The sequence below is a fragment of the Lepidochelys olivacea genome (assembly GCF_965140295.1).
Source record: "Lepidochelys olivacea isolate rLepOli2 genome assembly, chromosome: 3".
NCBI classification, from domain to species: Eukaryota; Metazoa; Chordata; order Testudines; family Cheloniidae; genus Lepidochelys; species Lepidochelys olivacea.
This window is the reverse complement of record NC_140413.1, coordinates 36,822,421-36,845,512: the sequence shown is the minus strand read 5'-3', so window position 1 is coordinate 36,845,512 and position 23,092 is coordinate 36,822,421. Positions and strand designations below refer to the sequence as shown.

The window sequence follows — 23,092 nt, the reverse complement described above, 5'->3', positions numbered from 1 at the left end:
AGAACAGAAATTTTGTGGCAGAGGCAGAGATGGAACCCAGTTGTCCATTGCCTTTCCCAAGAGACTATCCTTTCTCTTCCTGCAATCCTCTGCCTCCTTCACTACACATCCTTCAGCTTCTGCAACAAATGAAGCAGAGGTCCTACAGACAAGTCTCCTTCACTACACAACCTTGATTCATCCCCAGAGCGGAACCATCCTGTGCACTGAATAAGGCCGGTGGTTCGGTTACAAAAATAGTATGTGATCATGTCTTTAAAGACTGTATCATAATGCACATGCACAAGAGGACAAAATAGGCAACATAGGCACCCTTAATTATGGCATTTCCTGACTTTAGAGTGCTTGGACTTTGCAAGCTTAATTTTTTTTTTAAATGTAGATATTTTGTGTTTAATATTCAGTAGTTTAAGATCCCTGTAAGATTTGATAGAATATTTAATTTCAAGCACCCTGTATTTTATCCATCCAGAATCAATTCGAAAGACAACTTGTTTATACGTTAAATATAGTTTGTATCCAGATTTTCCTGTACTGTCATAGGTTTAGGAACAGATAGACTGGTTAAGCAGAAAGAACATCCATATATATCAAGACATTGTGCTTCCTATTGAATTAATTAAACAACAATGACTTGCAAACTAAGTAAGATTAGCAAGGAATTTATGGTCTGATTTTTCAGAAGTATGGGGCACAACTTACTTCCATTAACTTCAATAAATTGCTCACCACCTCTGAAAGTCAGGCCACACTAATAACTGAATCAAAAAGCAAGTGAAAAATGGACAGCTTCATCAATTACCTCATCAATGTGAAGAGAGAGAACAAGCATTTTCCTCTGATGGGGGTTGGGGGGAGCCTATGAAGCAATTTTACACAATGTCACATTTGTCCTTTAGTCCATTTTCTCCAAACCTAAAAGCCACTCCATGTGGTCATCCTCATGAATATGACCAGTGCTTCTACAGTTTTGTTACTGGCATGCTGATTTATATTTAATAAGATTCCAAGGATTGCATGTGGCTTTGCTACCCAAAATGAGTTTGGATGGGCCTGGATTAGTGAAGCCAGGAAAAATTTTATCCTACAGCCTAGCCAATATGTTTCACATTACTGTTGTTTAGCAAGATAGACTGGGGGATATTGAAAAAAATTGAGATCTTTTCTAGGTACTCCGACTATGCAAGCCTTATGAATAGACAAGGGAAGAGAGCTGAATCTAAATTTTAAAAATTAAATTTTTGAAGGGGCGTGAATGATTAATTTATCTGCAAAAGTCTTCAAGAAGTCTATGGAAAATTTATCTCATCATAGGGGTTGTCCAGCTAAAAAATTACCAATTTTCATAAGTGACTATTAAAGAACCCAAAATTTCCTTGGCTTAAAATAATCAGTTTTAAATATTAGACTAAGGGTCAGATGTACAAAGGCATTTAGGTGCTTAAAGATATAAATAGGTGCAGAGTAGGGTTTACAAGATGCCTAAGCAAGTTAGGCGCTGAACTCCCGCTGATATTTCAATGGGAGTTAGCCACCTTAACTGATTGGCTGCTTTTGTAAATCCCACCCAGGACTTATTTGCATCTTTAGCTGCTTAAATACTTTTGAAATCTGGCCCTTAGTTCAAACATTTATCTCACTGAATGCATTACAGGAGGTGTCATGATTGATCTTCTTACCAAGCAGAGTATTGCCCAGGCTCATAAAACTTTCCAAATTTGGGAGGGGAAGGACTGGGAAGAATTACTTTAGTCTAACATGCTCCAGTCAGAGAAATTGCAGTTTTGCTAATAGAGAGTGATGTCACAAGAGGGAAGTCTGCAAGGTTTGAATCCAAGCAACCAGTCTTAGGCCTTTTTACCATGAGACAGTTGGAGAATGGTGCTGAGACAGACAAATAATCAAGGACACCTTGAGGGATGTTGAGGCAAAACAAACAGGAATCAAACTATACACTAGATTAATCAATATCAAACATTTTCTTTGGGTGCATGTGCGCTTGCTTTTGAACAATTCAGGTTTGGCCCAATATAGATTGCATCATGTTAGATTTAATCTCAGCAAAATTCCACAGTGTATTTTGTCCTGAAAGATTAACTAAAAAAAACCCAAAAGTCTGACAGACAAGCTACCATTGCTCTTTGTATTTGTTACACATTTAAAATAATGAATAAAGTAAGCTTTCTTCACATGACAGTATATTTATATACTGTCATCTTGAATTCTGGAAGTAACTACAAATATGTTTTTATAAGCCTACTGACACAGCTCTTACCTCATCCTATCGTTCTGTGGCCCCTGCCTCAGATTTCTTTTGTGTCACAGTGGCTTACCTTCTTTCCATTGTCAGGTGTGGCTTTAGCCCTTAACCTATACCAGGTAAATTCCATCCCTTTCAGGGTAAACAGCAGTTCAGAAGAAGCTGGTAGGATCATAGAATCATAGAATATCAGGGTTGGAAGGGACCTCAGGAGGTTATCTAGTCGATCCCCCTGCTCAAAGCAGGACCAATCCCCAACTAAATCATCTCAGCCAAGGCTTTGTCAAGTCTGACCTTAAAAACTTCAAAGGAAGGCGATTCCACCACCTCCCTAGGTAACGCATTCCAGTGCTTCACCACTCTCCTAGTGAAAAAGTTTTTCGTAATATCCAACCTAAACCACCCCCACTGCAACTTGAGACCATTACTCCTTGTTCTGTCATCAGCTACCATTGAGAACAGTCTAGATCTATCCTCTTTGGAACCCCCTTTCAGGTAGTTGAAAGCAGCTATCAAATCCCCCCCTCAGTCTTCTCTTCCACAGACTAAACAATCCCAGTTCCCTCAGCCTCTCCTCATAAGTTACGTGTTCCAGTCCCCTAATCATTTTTGTTGCCCTCCACTGGACATTTTCCAATTTTTCCACATCCTTCTTGTAGTGTGGGGCCCAAAACTGGACACAGTACTCCAGATGAGGCCTCACCTAGAGGGGAACGATCACGTCCCTCAATCTGCGGGCAATGCCCCTACTTATACAGCCCAAAATGCCATTGGCCTTCTTGGCAACAAGGCCACACTGTTGACTCATATCCAGCTTCTTGTCCACTGTAACCCCTAGGTCCTTTTTTTGCAGAACTGCTTCCTAGCCACTCAGTCCCTAGTCTGTAGCAGTGCATGGGATTCTTCCATCCTAAGTGCAGGACTCTGCACTTGTCCTTGTTGAACCTCATCAGATTTCTTTTGGCCCAACCCTCTGTATTCTACCCCTACCCTCCAGCGTATCTACCTCTCCTCCCAGTTTAGTGTCATCTGTAAATTTGCTGAGGGTGGAATCCACGCCATCCTCCAGATCATTTATGAAGATATTGAACAAAACTGGCCCCAGGACCGACCCTTGGGGCACTCCACTTGATATCACTCAGGATCAGCAACAGCGGTAGTTAAAGCAGGTATTGCTGCATTGTGGAGGGATGGGGGAAGAGGATAAAATGGGGCCCAGCCAGGGCCTCCAAACCCCTGGACCCAGAACTGTGCAAGGAGAACCCCTGTGGGGGCATTAGGACCAATATAGCATCTCCTCTTTCCCCAGCCATGTGGCCTCGGGGACAGAAAATGTAGGGAGGTGCCAGACAGACATTCACTCAAGCCAGCAGGAGCAGCTGCAGAATCAGCTCATGCAGGGACCCAGGGACACTGGTGATGTCACTGAAGTATTTTCTACAGATTTGACTGGACTTTCTCTGGCCCTGTGCTGACAGGCTGCATGCGCTCCCCCACCATTGTGCCCCCTCCCACACAGACTCTTCATCTCAGCCTGAGCTGCCCTGCCTCTCCATTCCCTTATCTTTTTGTTTAGCTTATCCCCACCTAACCAAGGTGTGGTCTACACTAGAAAATTAGGTTGGTTTAACTACATCAGTCAGGGGTGTGAAAAATCCACTCTCCTGAGCAGCATTGTTAAACCAGTCTAATTCCCCAAGTAGACAGCACTAGGCTGATGGAAGAATTCTTCTGTCAGACTAGCTACCGCCTCTTGGGGAAGTGGATTACCTATGCCAACCGGAGAACCCCTTCCATCAGTGTGAGTAATGTCTCCACTGAAGGGCTTTAAGAGTAGACAAGCCCAAAACCCACCCAAAAAACAGATAAGTAAATCATGGAACTAACATGATCTTTGTAGCCATCACATCGTTCACTCTGCTTGTGTGTTCTACCCCTTTCACCTCATCTGTGTCTGTGCTATTAGATTGTTAATTCTGTGTTATTACATGTTTGTACAGTGCCTAGCACACTGGGGCCCCATTCTCATTTGGTCCCTAGTGGAGCCTCGCAACCTGACCCAAACCCAATGGGATCCGAATACAAGTATTAGGGTCTGAAAACAACCTGATGCTTTCAGGTTTGGGTTGGGTCGTCTCTGCTCACCTGCTCCTGCCCGTGGGTTCGGCACAACTGCATGGCCCACTCCTTTCAGCCAACACCACCTTGCTGCACTGTGTGCTGAGGAGTCGCAGTGCCTCGCACTCCACACCACACAGTGCCAGGAGGCAGCAGTGGCTGGCAGGAGCAGGGCATGCAGCCACACCGATGCTGAGCCCATGGGCAGGAGGCGGCCAGAGATGTATTGCAAGCCCAGCTCCTGGGAAGCATACTCAGCCCCACCAGGCTGAAACTCAAGGACAAGGCAGCAGTGGCAGTGCTGACACAGGCTATGGAGGAAATGTAGCTTTCAAGTCAGGTTGGGTCTGAAAATGACTTGACGCTCTCGGTCTTGGGTAACCTGTGGGCTAATCAGGTTCTGGTTGGGCTTTAAAATTAGACCTGAATGGACATCTATTCCTTTTCCCTAGGCACTACCCTAATAAACATTGGATAGGTTCTCTGTTACCTGCAAGAGCCTCATATTTTCCATCTATCTTGTGTATCCCAACTCTCTGTTCACAATTCCTCCAGCCTACTTCCAAGCTGGCATACTGTGACCTTTCTGCCCATGTTCCTTGTATGTTCTAAGTTGGATACAAAGTTCTTCCTATTCATCATCATCCATTATAGCCACCTGGAAATCTAAGTGGTGCTTTTCCTCGGCTAGATTGTTCTTTTCTTACAGGCCTTGGTGTTTGGCTCTCTCAGAAGCAGCAAATCCTTATTGGCCAAGTCAATCAGGCCTTTCTGTTTATTAAAGCATTGGTTTCGTGGCTACCTACATGAACATTGCCATAACTGCAGATTCTGTTTTGTATGCAGCCTCTGTTTATGCTGCAGGATACAGATAGTCACATTCACTGAACAATCTCCACAACCTACTGGCTGTTCTTGACCTGCTTTCAAAGATGACCTGCTACCTTCTGGGCCAACTTCTGCTGCTGCTTGATCCCCTCTGCCTGAGTTTACAGCTCTATTTCTACCTTTGTCTTCAGCTGAGACACATCACCACAGGCAGCTAACTTCTCACTGAGGATCCTTTCAGCGTTGGTCATCTGCTGGGCAGGCCCCCTTTTTCTCTGACTCTCTTATTCCTGCAGCAGGGCACACAGCTACATTCCTCCTCATCAAGCTCTGTCAACTGGCTGGCCTCAGGATCCATCTTCTGTTTCATCTGCTCTACCTGCTGTTCCAGGGCAAATCTGGACTTCTCCATCTCATAAATGCTTTCCCCAGTGTTGTCCTTGGGACTCACTAGGTCCACAACCTCTATTGTTGTTTATTGAACTGCTGCAGCTCCATCTTCTGCTCAAGAGCTTCCTCCACCAGAGTTCTGTTTAAGAAGGCGATCTTTGCCTCCTCTTGCATCTTCACTTCAGCACAGTTCTGCTTTTCTGTTCATCTGGTTGAGAGGTTCTTCTCTTCTGCCAGCCACCTATGCAAACTCTTTCTGCTCATTCTCCAAACTGGAAATTTTCTGCATCTGGGGGATCCAAGCGCACAGTCAAGCCATCCATCTCTTTCTGCAGACGGGTCTGTTTCCACCTCCCACTGCTTGGCTTCGGGTTCTTGGGTGTGGCATGGTTCTACAGGTAGGTTACAACAGTTATCCAAAATACTATACTCCCGTGCTGAGAACTGAATTTGGGCATTTCTTTCTGCTGGACAAAAAAAAACGTCATCGAGACCACGTGACCCTCAGTTCACAAACCACATCACAGTCGCACCCTCTGATGAAGCACTCCTATCTTTGGGGCTTGTGTTTTCTTCACCTAAAGCAAACTGTCAGAGCTTCCCTCTTTCTTCTAAGTGCTCTCAGCTAGTTGTGTGGAGGGGTGCATGTGGTGTTAACTCTACTAGAGGCCAAAAATTCAATGGCCCATCCAGAATCCTATAACTCAGGCTGTCCTCTGGAGATCCAAAAAAGGAATTCACTGCCAGGTTAGACCAAGAAGTGGTTCTTCATCGTTTTCCCACAGGTGCTTACTAGTCAAAGGCAGTTTTCAGGTTTATTAGAGTCGCCACAGCCTATAAAGAGACGGTGTTAATTACTGCCTTACTGATGGTACTACTTGCTTTTTCAGGACAGTTCCATCCATGTTGGAGGCTATGCTGTCCCTTTATGGGCCTCTTGAAGAAGAAGAGGTCGTGGTCTAGTGTTCTGCTGCAGAGTGAGCAACATCCAGGTCTAAGTACCTTATTTAGCCTAGCCCAGGTGTAAGCAGCCAAACTGCAAAGCCATACCCAAGTGACGTGTCCTTGCTGCTACTGCGCTCCCCCATCTGTATCACTAGGACTTCTAGGGGCACATCCCATGGTTCTCTGTTCTGCAGCAAGCTGAGTTGCTCTATAATTCTCTCTCATTGAATTGTGGGAGAAGCTGTCTTTCTTTCTGTGCACATGGGTTGGGGGAATAGTGGGAATGCACAGGAAGACTATTAGCACTCAAGTGATTTAGCCTGATTCCTCACTGCAATGTGGGCAGGTTACCAGCCCAAATGAAATTGGAACCTGGGCTCTAATTCATACCTCCAGCCATCCCAGCTAGCCTGGGGGAAAGCACATACCTGGGTGAGAGCCTGGGCTAACTCTGTAGTGAAGACATACCCTAGGACGCTGGCTCAAGTCGAACCCAGGTAACTCCATTACCATCAGAAAACCATTTAATGGCCTATGTAAAATGAAGTTGTGGTTTCACCCCAATTTACAGAAGTCCAACATGACAAAAACAACTGTCCAAGAATATGGTCTGGCATTTGGAAATGCCTTGTGGTGGTCCATTTGAATCAGAGTTCAGGCATCTTACCAGGATGTATTTGTTATGTGGATAAACAGAGCGCCCCGTGGCCCCCCCCCCCCACAACTCAAAGGTGTCAGAGTGACTTCTTTTGCAAGTGTTTACATTCATTTTCAAAAAGAACTGGGCCAGATTCTCAACATAAATAAATCAGTGTAGCTCCTTTGAAGTCAGAGGTACAGTGATATACACAGTCTGAGTACCTGGCCAATGAGATTCCCTAGAATGTTTCTCTAAGAATGGCCATACTGGGTCAGACCAGTGGTCCATCTAGTCTAATATCCTATCATCCAACAGTGACCAATGCCAGGTACTTCAGAGGGAATGAACAGAACAAGCCATCACTGAGTGAGCCATCGCCTGTCGTCAACTCCCAGCTTCTGGCAATCAGAGGCTAGGGACACCCAGAGTACAGGGTTGCATTCCTGGCCATCTTGGCTAATAGCCATTGATGTACCTATCCTCCATGAACTTATGTAGTTCTTTTTTTAACCCTCTTGTAGTTTTAGCCTTGACAACATCCCTGGAAATGAGGGCCTCGGGTTGACTGTGCATTGTGTGAAGAAGTACTTCCTTTTGTTTGTTTTAAACCTGCTGCCTATTAATTTCATTGTGTGACCCCCTGGTTCTTGTATTATGTGAAGGAGTAAATAACACTTCCTTATTCACTTTCACTTTCTTCAGCCCAAGGCCTTGCCCCTTTGGGGGCCCTCTCTGGACCCCCACACCGGTAAGAATTTTATATTACTTTCACCCCTGGGAGATCCCTTTATAACGCTTCAGTCTGCTTTAAGTAATTTACTTCTACCTTGAATAATTTTGTAACATATGCAAATTTTGCCACCCCTTTTTCCAGTTCATTTATGAATATATTGAACAGCACTGGCCCCAGTACAGATCTTTGGGGGAACCTGCTATTTACCTCTCTCTATTCTGAAAACTGACCATTTATTCCTACCTTTTGTTTCCGGTCTTTTAACCAGTTACTGATTCCTGGAAGATCTTTCCTCATATCCCATGACTGCTTAGTTTGCTTAAGAGTCTTTGGTGAGGGACCTAATCAAAGGCTTTCTGAAAGTCCAAGTACACTGGACTATCCTTGCCCATATGTTTGTTGACCCCCTCAAAGAATTCTAATCTATTGGTAAGGCCTGATTTCCCTTTACAAAAAACATGTTGACTCTTCCCCAACAAATCATGTTCATCTATGTGTCTGATAATTCTGGTCTTTACTCTAGTTTCAGCCACTTTGTCTGGTACTGAAGTCAGGCTTACCAGCCTGTAATTGCAGGGATCACCTCTGGAGCTTTTTTTAAAAAATGGTGTCACATTAGTTATCCTCCAGTCATCTGATACAGAAGCTGATTTAAATAATAGGTTACATACCACACTTATTAGTTCTGCAATTTGATATTTGAGTTCCTTCAGAATTCTTGGGTGAGTAACATCAGGTCCTGGTGACTTATTCTGTTTAATTTATCAGTTTGTTCCAAAACCTCCTCTACAGACACCTCCATCAGAGACATTTCCTCAGATTTTGTCATCTTAAGAGAATGGCTCAGGTGTGGGAATATCCCTCACATTCTCTGCAGTGAACACTGATTCAAATAATTAATTTAGCTTCTCCGCAATGACCTTATCTTCCTTGAGTGCTTCTTTAGTACCTCTGTTGTCCAGTGGCCTCACTGATTGTTTGGTAGGCTTCCTGCTTCAGCTGTACTTGAAATTTTTTTTTGCTGTTAGTTTTATTAAGTCTGGCTATTTGCTCTTCCAATTCTTTTTTGGCCTGCCTAATTATACTTTTACACTTGACTTGCCAGAGTTTATGCTCCTTTCTATTTTCCTCAGTAGAATTTAACTTCCAGTTTTTAAATTGTGTTTAACTGCGCTTTTAACTTTGTTGTTTAGTCATGTTTGAGGTAAATATAAATTGTAAAAGATTGTTTTTCAATTTTAGTTTAAATGGACAAATGTGCATAAAAGAGTCAAGGTGGGTGAGGTAATATCTTTGATTGGATCAATGTCTGTTAGTGAGAGAGACAAGCTTTCAAGCTTACACAGAGCTCTTTTTCAGATCTGGAAAAATAACTCAAAGTGTCACATCTCTGTGAAAGCTCAAAACCTCATCTTTCTCATCAACAAAAGTTGGTCCAATAAAATATATTACCTCACCCACCTTGCCTCTCTAATATTTTGGGACCTACATGGCTACAACAACACCGCATATAAAAATGTGCATAAGGGCAGCAAAGTATGTATCTTGCTCATGGAGGGATGGGCAGAGTGACCTAATATTACAAAGCTTTTCCATCTCTTATTCATGTAAAGAACACTGACATTTTCCACAGAGCCAGCTGAGAGGCTGCATGGGAGCACATACTGTATACAGATGTCCACAGACTCCAGAAGGTTAAATTGTTGTCTCATCTGTTTGCATCATGTACTGTATGTTGCCTTTTAAACTGGGGATACATCGGCTTTGTTTTCATATTCACTTTTAAGCAAAAAATACTGGTTGCCATAGCAATATGTTTTCACCCTAATTTTTTTTTCACACTGGCTTTTCTTTGGATTTCTGCATATCTTCTTTGGATTTCATCACTCCTCTGTCATATCTGCAGCCCCTTGCTTCTTAGCAACTTTTAACTATCTCAAACAATAACACACTCAATAGAAGATATGCAAAAGAGCCACTGTGTCAAAGGGATTTCAAATTTAAATAATATACTTAACTCGGAATAAAACTTCATACCTGTTTTCTTATTCCCATTCCTCTGCCTTTACATTTCCGTTTCAGCCACATATTTTATTTCACTAATCGTACTTTACGGACTAAACACAGTAGCAATCGTGCCCCAGGGATCCTGATAATTTTGCAGTGCATTCTGGAAGTTCTAGTTCACTTAGCACACTTCCAGTATCACTATCTTTAAAGCTAAATACAATTGATTTACACAGACATCTGAATCACACTGTATCTATAGCAAATTGCTTTCAGACTAAAGAAACAAACATGCTCCAGCACTGTGAATTTGCCTTTACCCTTAACAGTAGGATAAAATTAGCTACTTTGAACTTAAATAGCACTTTTCATACAATGATTTCAAAGCACTTTAAATAAAAGTGGATATGTATTATACTTATTATTTGCCTGATCAGGAAAGTGAGGCACAGAGAAATTAAGGCCAGCATCTGCAAGCAACTAGGGTGTCTAATGTTAAGTATCTAAATCCTCATTTAAATAAGTGGAATCAATGGGAGTTGTGAGTGGTAGGTACTTGTGGAAATCAGGCCATTTATTCAGATGCCTAAATATGGATCTTGGCCAAAGCAATTTGTCCACATCAACACAACAATTTTGTGGCATAGCAGAGATTAGAACCCAAGTGGCCTGGCTTTAAGTTTCCTGCTCACCTGAGACAATGCTGCCTCCCATATTTACAAATTCTGGTTTTCTGCATTTGTTTAATAAAGTATGTTTGAGATTATTTTTGGCATCTTTACAGTGGGTCATGAAACAGCATGTTTTGGCACTTTCTAGCCTCACTGCCAAGCTGCTTACTCCAGGCTGTCATTCCTGTGCTACCCAGAGTCCCAAGTAGGAAACTGACAAAGGCTGGTTGGTTTGTAGAGTTCTGGGGTTTCGCAAATCTTTTTTTTTCTCCTGTATGTGTAAAAAACTAATTTTATCTTCAAGTATTTTATACAGGCCTTCACTTGTTAGTTTTAGATTTAATTTAGCAAGTAAACAAACCTTCTTCTTCTCCTGGTCACCCATTGTATCAGTTGGTAGATAAGTGAAACAAAGGACCACAGCAAAGAAGCTGAACAGATATCTGGTTTATGAGACCCGTTTGTTCACACTTGGCACAGCACTGTCCTTCTGGTGTCCGAGTAAAACTCCAATGCGAATAATAATGATGAAGACAAACCAATTTTATATTATTGTACTAGTGTAAATTAATTCTCGTTTTCTTTATTTCTGTAGTTACTTGCAGGGATTTGGGACTGAGAGAGGAAACCAGAAAGCTACGTTAGTGAAATTGTTTAGGAGGCACATGCAGACCATGTGAGATATTGTACTTAAAAGCTAGTAATGTGATTAGTTAAAAGTCAGTGGATTCTGGGACTATGGCATGGATGGGGTGGGGCGGGTGGAGAGTGTTAAGCCTCCCAGTATGGTAGATCCAGGAGCTCCTCAGGAGAAGTGTCCCTGAAAAGTAAGAGTTGTCCCACATTCTGGGCTCCTAGAGCCATGCTGCCACTAGCTGCATTCCAATGGGCTGCTCATTAGCAGCCAAAAGAGGGGCCACAGCAGGAGTTAATGCTATTTCAAGCAACATTTAACTCCCGCATGGATATTCACATGGAAATTCATATGGGGTCATCTGGGGACAGTGCTTCTCAGAGATGCTGGGCATAAACTCCAGCCCCTCTTGTTCAGTCCCTGTCCCCAAACCACAGTGGAGCACTTCCTCATGGAATCCCAGGGACAGATGTGGATACTGCAGAGCCCCAGCTCTCTCTTTGCACCCTCTTCCAAAATTCTATTTCATCCCAATCTCCTCTGCTTGTGAAAGTAGAAGGAAGTTTTAGGCCTGAATTGTTTAACAATTCTATGTCTTTGTTGGGTACTGATTGAGGAGACTTTGCCAATTTGGATAACACACTTTCATTTGGACAGAGCAAGGGCCATTGAACTTGCTGCCAGTGCCAGCTAAATGTGAGGATCTGCAAGAAGATTCCATCCCCCACTAGTTTCAGAGTAACAGCCGTGTTAGCCTGTATTCGCAAAAAGAAAAGGAGTACTTGTGGCACCTTAGAGACTATTACCAGCAGGAGAGTGGGGTGGGAGGAGGTATTGTTTCATGGTCTCTGTGTATATAATGTCTTCTGCAGTTTCCACAGTATGCATCCGATGAAGTGAACTGTAGCTCACGAAAGCTTATGCTCAAATAAATTGGTTAGTCTCTAAGGTGTCACAAGTACTCCTTTTCTTTTTGCGAATACAGACTAACACAGCTGTTACTCTGAAACCTATTTCCCCATGTTTATTCCCCCACCCCCACCCCCTTCCCTTCATCAGACATTCTTGTTAACTGCTGGAAATGGCCCACCTTGATTATCAATACAAAGAGAGCCCCCCCACCACTCTCCTGCTGGTGATAGCTCACTTTACCTGATCACTCTCATTATAGTGTGTATGGTAACACCCATTGTTCCATGTTCTCTGTGTATATAGATCTCCCCACTGTATTTTCCATTGCATGCATCCGATGAAGTGAGCTGTAGCTCATGAAAGCTTATGGTCAAATAAATTGGTTAGTCTCTAAGGTGCCTCAAGTACTCCTTTTCTTTTTGCATCGCCCACTAGGTTTTTAATAGATCTGTTGTAAGGTCAATTCCTTATTCTATTTTTGGTTCACTGAAAATATAAATTCCCGGTGTCTTTAGCTCCTTGTAGGGCATCAAGTTGTTTGTTTGTTTGTTTTTTTAAAACAAGCTTATTCCTCCCTCTGGGATTCATCTAAAAGAGCTGCAATGTATTTCAGATTGTATTTTGGCTTGATGCAAGACGCCTTTTCATAGGTACTCTACTAACATGAATTTTATAGTGTGTCAACAATATATTATGGACCTGATCCTGCATTCCTTGAACACCTTGATAAAGCCCATTAAATCATTGGGAGTCTTTCCTTTGACTTTGTTACATTTTAGAACAGGCCTGTTTTATTTGCTGAGACTGCAATAAGTGTATTGGGTGCAGTAGTAATACAGCATGAGGTGGTTCACCTGAAGTGCAATTAAAATGTGCACTTTTTTGTTCACTGAAAAATAAATATGATAGAAATAATATGTTTATAAAAGTAGAAGAGTCCTTTGAGGATAGTGTCATGCATGCTGTCTAATCACGCTGCAAGAGCTAGTTGGACAGAGATTATGACACTGTATGGATCTGGATAACCTAAATCATTTTAATCTCTTCTTTTTTAAAAAAAAAACACTGAAAAGTATGCTACGTATGTTGTGTGTAAATTATCAGCACTATCATCATCAGCGTTCCTAAAAATATATTCTTGAGCTGTGCTCTCAACTGGATATGTGGGAATTTACACATATCTCCAGATGCAGTGAGGCAACATACCCTTTGATATTGGGTTTAATTTAATTTTATATCCTACACAATTTTCAGGATGATTTAAAGATTATATTTTCTAGCAGGCTGAGCTATATATCCTTGAAAACACTAGAAACATTTTCTTTTCTAATTCTTATTGGTATATATGACCCTTCCCTGACATTTTTAGCTTCAACATAACTGCTCTCCTTAGCCTGCTAACAGCAGCAGCAGCCTGTGATCAATCACAGTTGACTGGCTCATGTGATCTAAACAGCTATGCCTGTCCATGGGAGCAGAGATGGTGTCTATGAACTATAATTTAAAGAGCCTGGTGTCTCATTTTTGCAACCAATGAAATTTAGTGAAAGAAAGAAATACAATTTTTATATCATGATTTCCTCTACTAAAATTTACAGTGGTTATATATAAATACTAAATTTAGAAATGTGTGATGTTTTGATTACTAAACTCTCACTTTTTTTAGAAGGTCATATTAAGAAGACTTATCTCATACTGCCAACAGCTAATGTGAACCTGTCATGGCGACAGTATATTTGCAAGAATCTGGCTAACCTAACTCAATGCAATATTTTGATTTCTGCTGCCGTACTTTTCTATCATTATCCATATACATGCATGGTGTGATTGATTCATCCCTGCTGAGGAGGGAAGTGAAGAATGATGATGACTGGCTTATGAATGGAATATCTGAAGTTACTGAAAACTGACTATATTCCCATTGACTTCAAAGTGAGGAGAACGGAATCCACAAAGTGAGAATGTATACATTTATGTATAGTCAAGTACCAATGGCAGTATGTATTTATAATTAGTTGACTGAAAGAGCCTGTATGATATTGATGGTATCTTGACATTTTGATTTTTTATTAATTAATTTATTTATATAGCACTCCATGAATTAGGGGCCTCACAGATAAAAATATGGTCAAAAGCGGTGATCCTTGAGTCTGTCCGAGTTTTGTTTGGTACATTTCCCTAGAGAGGTGGGGCAAAGGCAGCTGGCTAAACTTTTGTGTTCCATCCAATCATCAGGGCAGCTAGGGATCAGTTCAGCCCTCTGCCCCCATAATATCTGAATGCTTCATAACTTAATGCATATATACACATTTACAACACAATAGGGAAACACTTTTGTCCCCATTTTATAAATGGCGAACTGAGAAACAGAAAGGCTAAGTGACTTGCCTATGGTCTCATAAGTAGTATGTGGCATAACAGGGACTTAAACCCAGGTCATTTAAGTAGGAGACTAGTCTCCTGACTCCTGGTACACCTTACTTACTTCCCCTTATTTCCTAGGACACTGGGAACTAGCTGGGAGTGGCACAGAGCTAACTAAACCAGCTAGGGATTCTCCCACTCTAGGAAATCCTCAGCAGCCCATTTAGGGTAGCTTAACAGCCCCTTTGTAGCACTGTGGCAGTACAGAGAGGATGTAGAGATCAGGCTGCAGAGATCAGGTCTTGCTGCAGTGCTACTTACTCAGGCAAAAATATAATAATTGATATTTTTGTGGGGTTCTTTGCAAGGTTGGGCCCTTGTAGAATTATAACAGAGTCAATAAGAGACAAGCTGAACCTGCTCCATTTGTAAAATGCAGAAAGCAAGTTTGGGGCACTCTGAGGAAAAAAAACATGTAAATATTTCAATACAACCTAATTTGAGCCAGAGGCAACTGCTTGTGAGTCATCTAGTCTGTCCCTTAGAGTTATAGAGACAAGGTGGGTGAGGTAATGTCTTTTATGGTACCAACTCCTGCCGGTGAGAGAGAGAGAAGCTTGCAATCCACACAGAGCTTTGCTTCAGGTCTTCTTGGTGTTATGGCAGGATTAAGTCCTTCGTTCCTTAAACCAGTGGTTTTCTAGATCTTTTATTCTATGGATCACTTTGAAACGGAGAGATCCCCTCATGAACCCACCAAACTTTCCAATGCAGAGTCTCCCATTGCTTGGTTCTCAGAATGTTTAATTCAGGAGACCACCACGAAGGACAACACAGACCACTTGCAATCTACAGAGCACTTCTGCCCTCACCCATCCTTACTAAGTGAGTGTTTAGTTATGCCTTGACTAGTTTAGTCACTCTTTGGCAGCCTGTTCCACTGCCTGACTCTTCTTATGGTTACATTCTAAAGGATAAATTTTCCCTTCTGATATGCTGTGTATCCCAGTGCACCAGTATAGATGGCATGAGAATTTACCAGGTACATTTTCCCCAATATTTAATCTAAATTTTTCTTGCTGTAACTTAATCCCATTACCGTTTGTTCTTTCCTCACTGATTAATAGAAATAATGATCTATTTTGATTTCATTTGTCTTTTCTCTAGACTGAAATAATCCAGTTCTCCTAACCTTTCCCTGAAGTTTTTATATTCCAAACTTTATTTATTGGTAGTTGGTTGCTTTCCTCTAAACTCCCTCCATTGCAGCCATGTATCTTTTTAAAATGTGGCGTACAAAGCTGATCATACTTCAACTGAAGCCTAGCTAGAGCACAGTACAGAGGAGCAGCTACTTTGCTTATTTATTCAAAAACATTAATCTAACTAATAGGACCTTCTTGTAAACATAAACCCTGTTTAAGTTTGTTCTAGTGGGTAAGGTACCACAATGTAGATTGGGAAACGTGGATTCTATCCCTAGTTCTGCCATTCACCTACTATATTCACCTTGGGTAAGTCATTCACCTGCCATTCACCTTGGGTAAGTCTCTCAGAGTGGGATTCACAAGAGGGATGTAGGCACTTAACTGCCACTTTAAGTATCTAAGTCCACTCAGCTGCCACCTAACCCTGGAGGTGCCTAAAGTCCCTAGTTTTCTAAATTTCAGCTGCCGGCTACATGCCCAGACACCTCTGTCCTAATTTTGCTTAATAGCGTAACACCTAGTGCATATCTCAGCCCCAGTGGGATTCATGAAGTAGGCGTTTCCAGCGCCTGTCTTCCCTTTGGGGCCCAATCCAGTAGGTGTGCTCAGACCAAGTCTAAACCCTCACAAAAAGAGTGGAGGAGGAGGTGGTTACCCCCCTCATAACTTTCAGCCCAATTGTTAGAGCACTATTTCCCTACGTTCACAAGGGTTGCCCATTGGCATCAGACAAAACCAACTGAATTTATAAGCATAAACTTTACACTTGTTTCCAAGTGAACTGCAAGTCCTCTAACACACACCAGGGGGAGGAGGTCCTTTTACAGCTCTGGGAAAAGCACTATTAACAGAGTATTGTGGTGTTCTCTTGGGAAAACATAACCAACATACAAGAAAATAATTAGAACAATTGTGACCTATTATAAAACTTTGTAAACAGACAGCTCTCAAAAAACTGAAGTGCATGGAACTTGACACTAACCTCTCAAATTTCCATATACTCTAGGGATTTCACTAATAACAAAGACAAATGGGGTAGGTTGTAGACAAAATAATTAGGACTTTCTTTTTCCCAATGAACTCCAAAGGGATTGTCAAATGTTTCTCAATATTCCATATCAGGGGAATGATGATTTATTTGGCATCTTGCACAAGTCCAGAGGTACTGTTTTTAAAAATTGACTCCTCAAGTGCCAATATTGCAATGTACTGTATCATTACCAGGGTTTAACTTCAGTTCAGTTGCGTCCATGTACATTCATAAACTAAGCTAGAAGAGTGGATTGACTTTTTGCTTCCATGGGAAAACTGCATGGACTGTGTGAAGGCTCTAAATGAAATGACATTAAAGAAGGTTGCTTTTGATAAATATAAAAAGAACACAACTAGCAAACACTACAAACCATTCACTGCTGCAAGTTGAATCCTCAGTTCTATTTTTTTTTTAAAATCTGTATCTGATTTAGGATTACTAGCCCCACTTTTTTGATTTGACAGATCAAAGAATTCTATCGCTGTCAGGTCCGCAAGGATTCAGGCACTCCTTCCTGCTCTATATAACTTCAGCAGCAAGAACAATATATGCATCACCTAATTTAACTGCAAATGGCTCTTTTTAGCATGAATTGTCTGTTTAAAGAGAATGCACAACAGAACTCTTAACTGCATCCCTGAAGTCATGAAGCACTAGGCAGATAAGATCACGGTGGTTACCGGGAGTAGCAAATGGGAAAAGCACTATAGGAAATGAACTCTTGTCACTAATCTCAAGAGAGTGGTATATTTAGGTCAATTGTACCTGAAATCGTTTGGTGGGGTAATTGCTCTTTGGTCCAGACTCTGCTCTCTGAGCCCGTCAGGGTGCTTGTAGGTCCACTGGATTGGATTCACCAATTTTCCTCCAGATTCATTTTCTAAAAGAAAAAAAGAAAACTCAGCTAAAAGGCAAAAGCTTTAAAAAAAAAAAAAAAAAAAAAACCAGATACTCTCTTGTGTTTTTTATCTTTTAAACTAACATTTATAATAAATACACATTAGAATACATTTTTAATATAGATTACTGATTTCTGCAGACAATTTACTGGAATAAAAATGGTCTAAATATTTATTCAATTATTCAAGCCTTTTATTGTGCCCCGTAATGACCATCCAGTAAAATTAAGGATATAAAGGTAACTTTCGTAACATTTTACTGCTTTAGCTGATCAGTTAGTAACCAGTACAAAATTTAAATGTTGGATTTAAATCCCATACTACATTTCAGGCTTTAAATCTTGGAAAGTCCTTTATCTGACAAAGTGTTAATTGTTTATTTTACTGTTAATTTCACATGTGTTGTGCTTAGAACAGTGTGATAAATTCCGTTTTATAAATCAAATCTAATAATAATGTTATAAGCCAGATTCTACCTTTTACACAAGTTACTTGGATTCACACTGGTACCAGAAATCAGAATCAAACTCTGTTGTTCTTAAAGTTTTCTTAGTATTATTATAATATTCTGTTTTGACAATATAAAAATCTAGTAATCTTTTTTCACATTAAAGATTTAGTGTGAACAGGACTAATTTTAAGGTAAGAAAATGCCTTCTCTAGCATATGTTCAGTATGTGTTCACCTATAATGCAGATACAGTGTCATGTTTGAAGCTATTACTCATTGTTTGGCATTACTGTCTCCTATAATTAAAGAAAAACTCATGATATAATGAAATATTGCTGAAGATTAAAAACTTACTCATTTTGCTTAAAAAAATAAAAGCTAGAAGAAGGAATTAGAAACAGCATTGAAAGCTACAGTAGGTGATTCAGTTGTTTCAGCTATTGTTTCTTGTGTCGGCTCCAAATTCAAAGATACTCATTAAATTGAGTATATGGCAATAACAGACAAAGTGTTAATGGGGCAGCAGTGGAGTGTGTCAGGAAAATGAAGAGACCCTAAGGGGCTCACCATGCTGTTTATGATCAGCTAAATTCAGCAGCATTACCATAAATCCTCTAAAAGATACTGTACTAGACTTCTTATATATTCCTTCTCAGTCAAGGTAACATTCGAAGCACTTAGAAGCTGGGACTTAAACTAAGATAAAATACTCTTTCATAAACAAAACAGTTTGCATATAAAATATAGTAAAAACAAGCTTTGGTATTTCCCTATTGGTGGGGGGGGAATGCAAAAATAACAACAAACAGAAGACTCATAGTGCTTTAAAAATGATGAATTAATATAAATGGAAAGGTTCTGCCATTTCACTCAGGGGAAAGGCCTATTCACAAAAGTGTCAGCATTTACTTCATAAGTGCAATTACATTTTAAAGGCCTGATCCCACAAACAATCAGTCAGATAAGTAGCTCAATTGAATATTCGGCATTACTCATGAGAGCAAGGACTATTTATGAGCTCCCTAAAGTCTTGACTCGCAGGATATTTTAAAAACATCATTTTGGGGTAAAAAATTAACCCTAGAATTTAGCTCTATTTTTTAAAAAAATACTGTAAATTACAACATTTTTGTTTACTGCATTATGAAAAAAGAGGTTTAAAATCTCTTACACATAACAATGCCTTGATGATGACCTGACTCTGCCTTTACACATTGACCTTAGTGAGAGTCTTCTCTAAGTAAAGGCAGAGCAATATATATATGCAGGATTCAGCCTAATATGGCTATTTTTTTTTTTTTTACTGATGTAGTGCAATGCTGAGAATGACAATACCATGCCATATGACTCCAATTATATACTCAACTCACGGTAAAAATTATATTTATACAATAAATGCAGTATTGAAACTCAGTGAACTGGCTGGTATTGTCTACTTTTCTATTTTTGTTTATATAGGAAATGCATTTTTGTCATTTCCAACTTTTGATCAGGCATTACAGAGTTTATGCTGTGAATTAATTTCCCTTTTTGTCGAGCTTCTACTTCAGCACCAAGGCTAGCGACTGTAACCATAGCAGTGTAAAGGCAACCCCCCTATGCCATCCATTATTCATTACTACTGACAAGTCAAGCAGAAAGCAGACAGCTAAACTTTGACTTCTGCAGCAAAATTTAACATATGAGTATTCACTTTCTCTCTTTCACTCTGTCTCCCTCATAAGCAAAAACTGATCCAAAAAAGGGTTTTTCTTTCCATTATAAATATAAATAATTATTCACCTGATCAATAAAACAGAATTCACTGCTTGCTTTTAAAAACAAAACCTCTTTTTCCCCTTTTTCTTAAAAATTTGGCCTAATTTTCAAAGGCACTAAGCTCTCATGACTGCTGCTGAAGTCACTGGGAGCTTCAGGCACTAACATCTTTGAAAATCAAACCACAGTTAAATTTAGTTCTCATGAAGCTAAGGAGCTCATAACACTGACTTTTGTGTACTTGGCCACACATTTTTAAGCCTTATCTCTAAATGCCTATCTATGTTTGCATGTGCAGTTACTTAACTATGTGTGCAGATGAAGTATTTGCGTGCGGAAATAATTATTAGCGTACCCGCCTAGATACCAGCTTGGTGAATACTCATACAAGTGTAAGTGGACAATTGTGCATGGCAATTTTGAAAACTTGGCACATACATTTTTAATGCTCTCTGATCCTGAACTGAACACTCATTTCAGTGACCTAAACATAATTTAAATTAGTTCTGCAGAGGCAGAAACAGAGGTTGCTCGTGTAAAAGTAAGGGTAGAATGTGTCCTATAGTGCAGTTACCATCTGTACTGCCTAGCTCCTAAGAAAAGGCATGTTTAAGGATAGACTAAGTGACTTGGACTCTGAGATGTGATAACCTAAGAATGGTGAAAACACCTGGACTTTATCTATTGTTACAAGCAAGAGATTTTTTTTTTAATTTTTTTTTTTTAGTAGTTGCACAAGCCCCTGGGCTCAATGTGCCTTGAAAACCTCCCATGAAAGGGCCACATCCTGATTAATGCTGATGAGCTGCAATTCCCACTGAAGTCAATAGGAGCTGCAGGTGCTCATTACTCATCAAGAGAAGGAAGGAAGGAAGGAAGGAAAACAATAAACAGGAATATGTTCAATAGCACACAGATCTCATGTAGATCCCTGCTATACTTGATGGGTTGTGTGCCTCCTTTCAGTGTAGATAAGTAACTCGGCTACAGTGGTCACTTGGATTGTTTATTGTAGTAATTTTCATTTGCTTAATATTTATTGTGAGGAAAGGTGAAATAATTGTAACCATTTCCAATAAGATAGGTAATTAAAAAGAACCAATAGGTTTAATATTAATATGCACAGGGTATTTGTGATTACAAGTAGACTTTAGAAGAGGACAGCTTATGTACATTAACAGATACCAAAATCCAAACTCTTTGATTACTCAGCCACTGCCTGAATCAAAACACAGTGGCCAATCCTACTCTTGCTGGCATCAGTGATTGCCAGCCTCTTCAGCAGACACAGGATCAAGCCCAGAGATTTCACTTCTGGAAACAAACGTAAGGATACTTTACATAAGAAGTGACAAGGAGTCAGCTGCCTTATTGTTCAGTCAGAATGTAATGGTCTGAATCCATTTTCAAAACAGAGTATTTATTTTGAGAGGAAACAGTAACTTTCACTGAATTGCTTGGGTCCTACCCACCCACAAAAGCAATACACTTATAGCTGTTGATGAGAATAAACGCTGGTGAGTCTTTACATTGCAGCTTATCTACATTTTACCATCAATAAAAAGTGCTACTGCCAATCCTATTTTGAGGCAAATCTAGGCCTCAGCCTCACACAGCACAACACAGAAAAAGGACAATTAAAATGGGCAATCTGAAATGGGAGGAATTAACACATGGAATGCCCTTGTATGTTGAGAAATGTGACATCCAGTGCTGACATTTAGTGCTCTCTGAAATTCTGAGACTGTGAACATTAAAGACAGACAGTGCATCAGCATTCTTGCACATTCTGAATGGCGTGTTTTCCTGATGTCACGCTTAGCTTAGGTATGATTAATGGTTCAAAGAATCAGTCACTGCCAAACAAGGATTTAAAATTAATGAGGAAACAATGTAACTGGCACTGAAGGGAGTTTTGGGGAAGGTTGCATGTATTTCTCAAAGTAGGAGCACAATTTTGCCTTTCTGAACCTGAGGCACACTGGCAGCATGGCTCACGGGACTGCTCTGAAGCACTACTTGCTGCTGCTCCAAATGAGCAGCAAACCCTGCCACTAGCATTAGCACTTAATGCCAAAGGTAGCATGCCTGAAGGACAATCAGGGGTCTGGCATTATCCCGAAGTGGGCTGACCACAGTACTTGTAGAGTGTTGCCAGGTAGGCTCCCACCTGGCATTCAAAGAAGCACAAAGTCCATATTCTGCTCTGCTCTCACATGAGTGCACTGGGAGCAGTGGAGAGACAGGTTCACTGCATTCTATCCCACTCACACAAAACAGGACAAAATTTTGCCATGGATCTTGAAATCTAACATCCTGCGACACAGCTCTTTATGCCAGGAGAAATGCTTTTAAAGGTAAAAGCTCTTGGTTTTAGAACAGGTTTCAGAGTAACAGCCGTGTTAGTCTGTATTCGCAAAAAGAAAAGGAGGACTTGTGGCACCTTAGCGACTAACCAATTTATTTGAGCATAAGCTTTCGTGAGCTACAGCTCACTTCATCGGATGCATGCTGTGGAAACAGCAGAAGACATTATATACACAGAGACCATGAAACAATACCTCCTCCCACCCCACTCTCCTGCTGGTAATAGCTTATCTAAAGTGACCACTCTCTTTACAATGTGTATGATAATCAAGGTGGGCCATTTCCAGCACAAATCCAGGTTTTCTCACCCCCGCTCCCCACACACACAAACTCATTCTCCTGCTGGTAATAGCTCATCCAAACTGACCACTCTCCTTACAATGTGTATGATAATCAAGGTGGGCCATTTCCAGCATAAATCCAAGTTTAACCAGAACGTCGGGGTGGGGGGTAGAAAAAAACAAGGGGAAATAGGCTACCTTGCATAATGACTTAGCCACTCCCAGTCTCTATTTAAGCCTAAATTAATAGTATCCAATTTGCAAATTAATTCCAATTCAGCAGTTTCTCGCTGGAGTCTGGATTTGAAGTTTTTTTGTTTTAAGATAGCGACCTTCATGTCTGTAATTGCGTGACCAGAGAGATTGAAGTGTTCTCTGACTGGTTTATGAATGTTATAATTCTTGACATCTGATTTGTGTCCATTTATTCTTTTACGTAGAGACTGTCCAGTTTGACCAATGTACATGGCAGAGGGGCATTGCTGGCACATGATGGCATATATCACATTGGTGGATGTGCAGGTGAACGAGCCTCTGATAGTGTGGCTGATGTTATTAGGCCCTGTGATGGTGTCCCCTGAATAGATATGTGGG

The 23,092-nt window shown here is 40.7% G+C and overlaps 1 protein-coding gene across 20 annotated transcripts in view; it reads right to left on the bottom strand.

Annotated features, from left to right (window-relative positions):
* Nucleotides 1-23,092, bottom strand: part of MYT1L (myelin transcription factor 1 like) — a 379,271-nt gene that overhangs the window by 251,553 nt on the left and 104,626 nt on the right. For all 20 annotated transcript variants that reach the window (XM_084622387.1, XM_084622401.1, XM_084622382.1 and 17 more), the window contains exon 2: nucleotides 17,509-17,623. The gene's annotated coding sequence lies outside the window, so the exon portion shown is untranslated. The remainder of the gene's footprint in view (nucleotides 1-17,508; nucleotides 17,624-23,092) is intronic.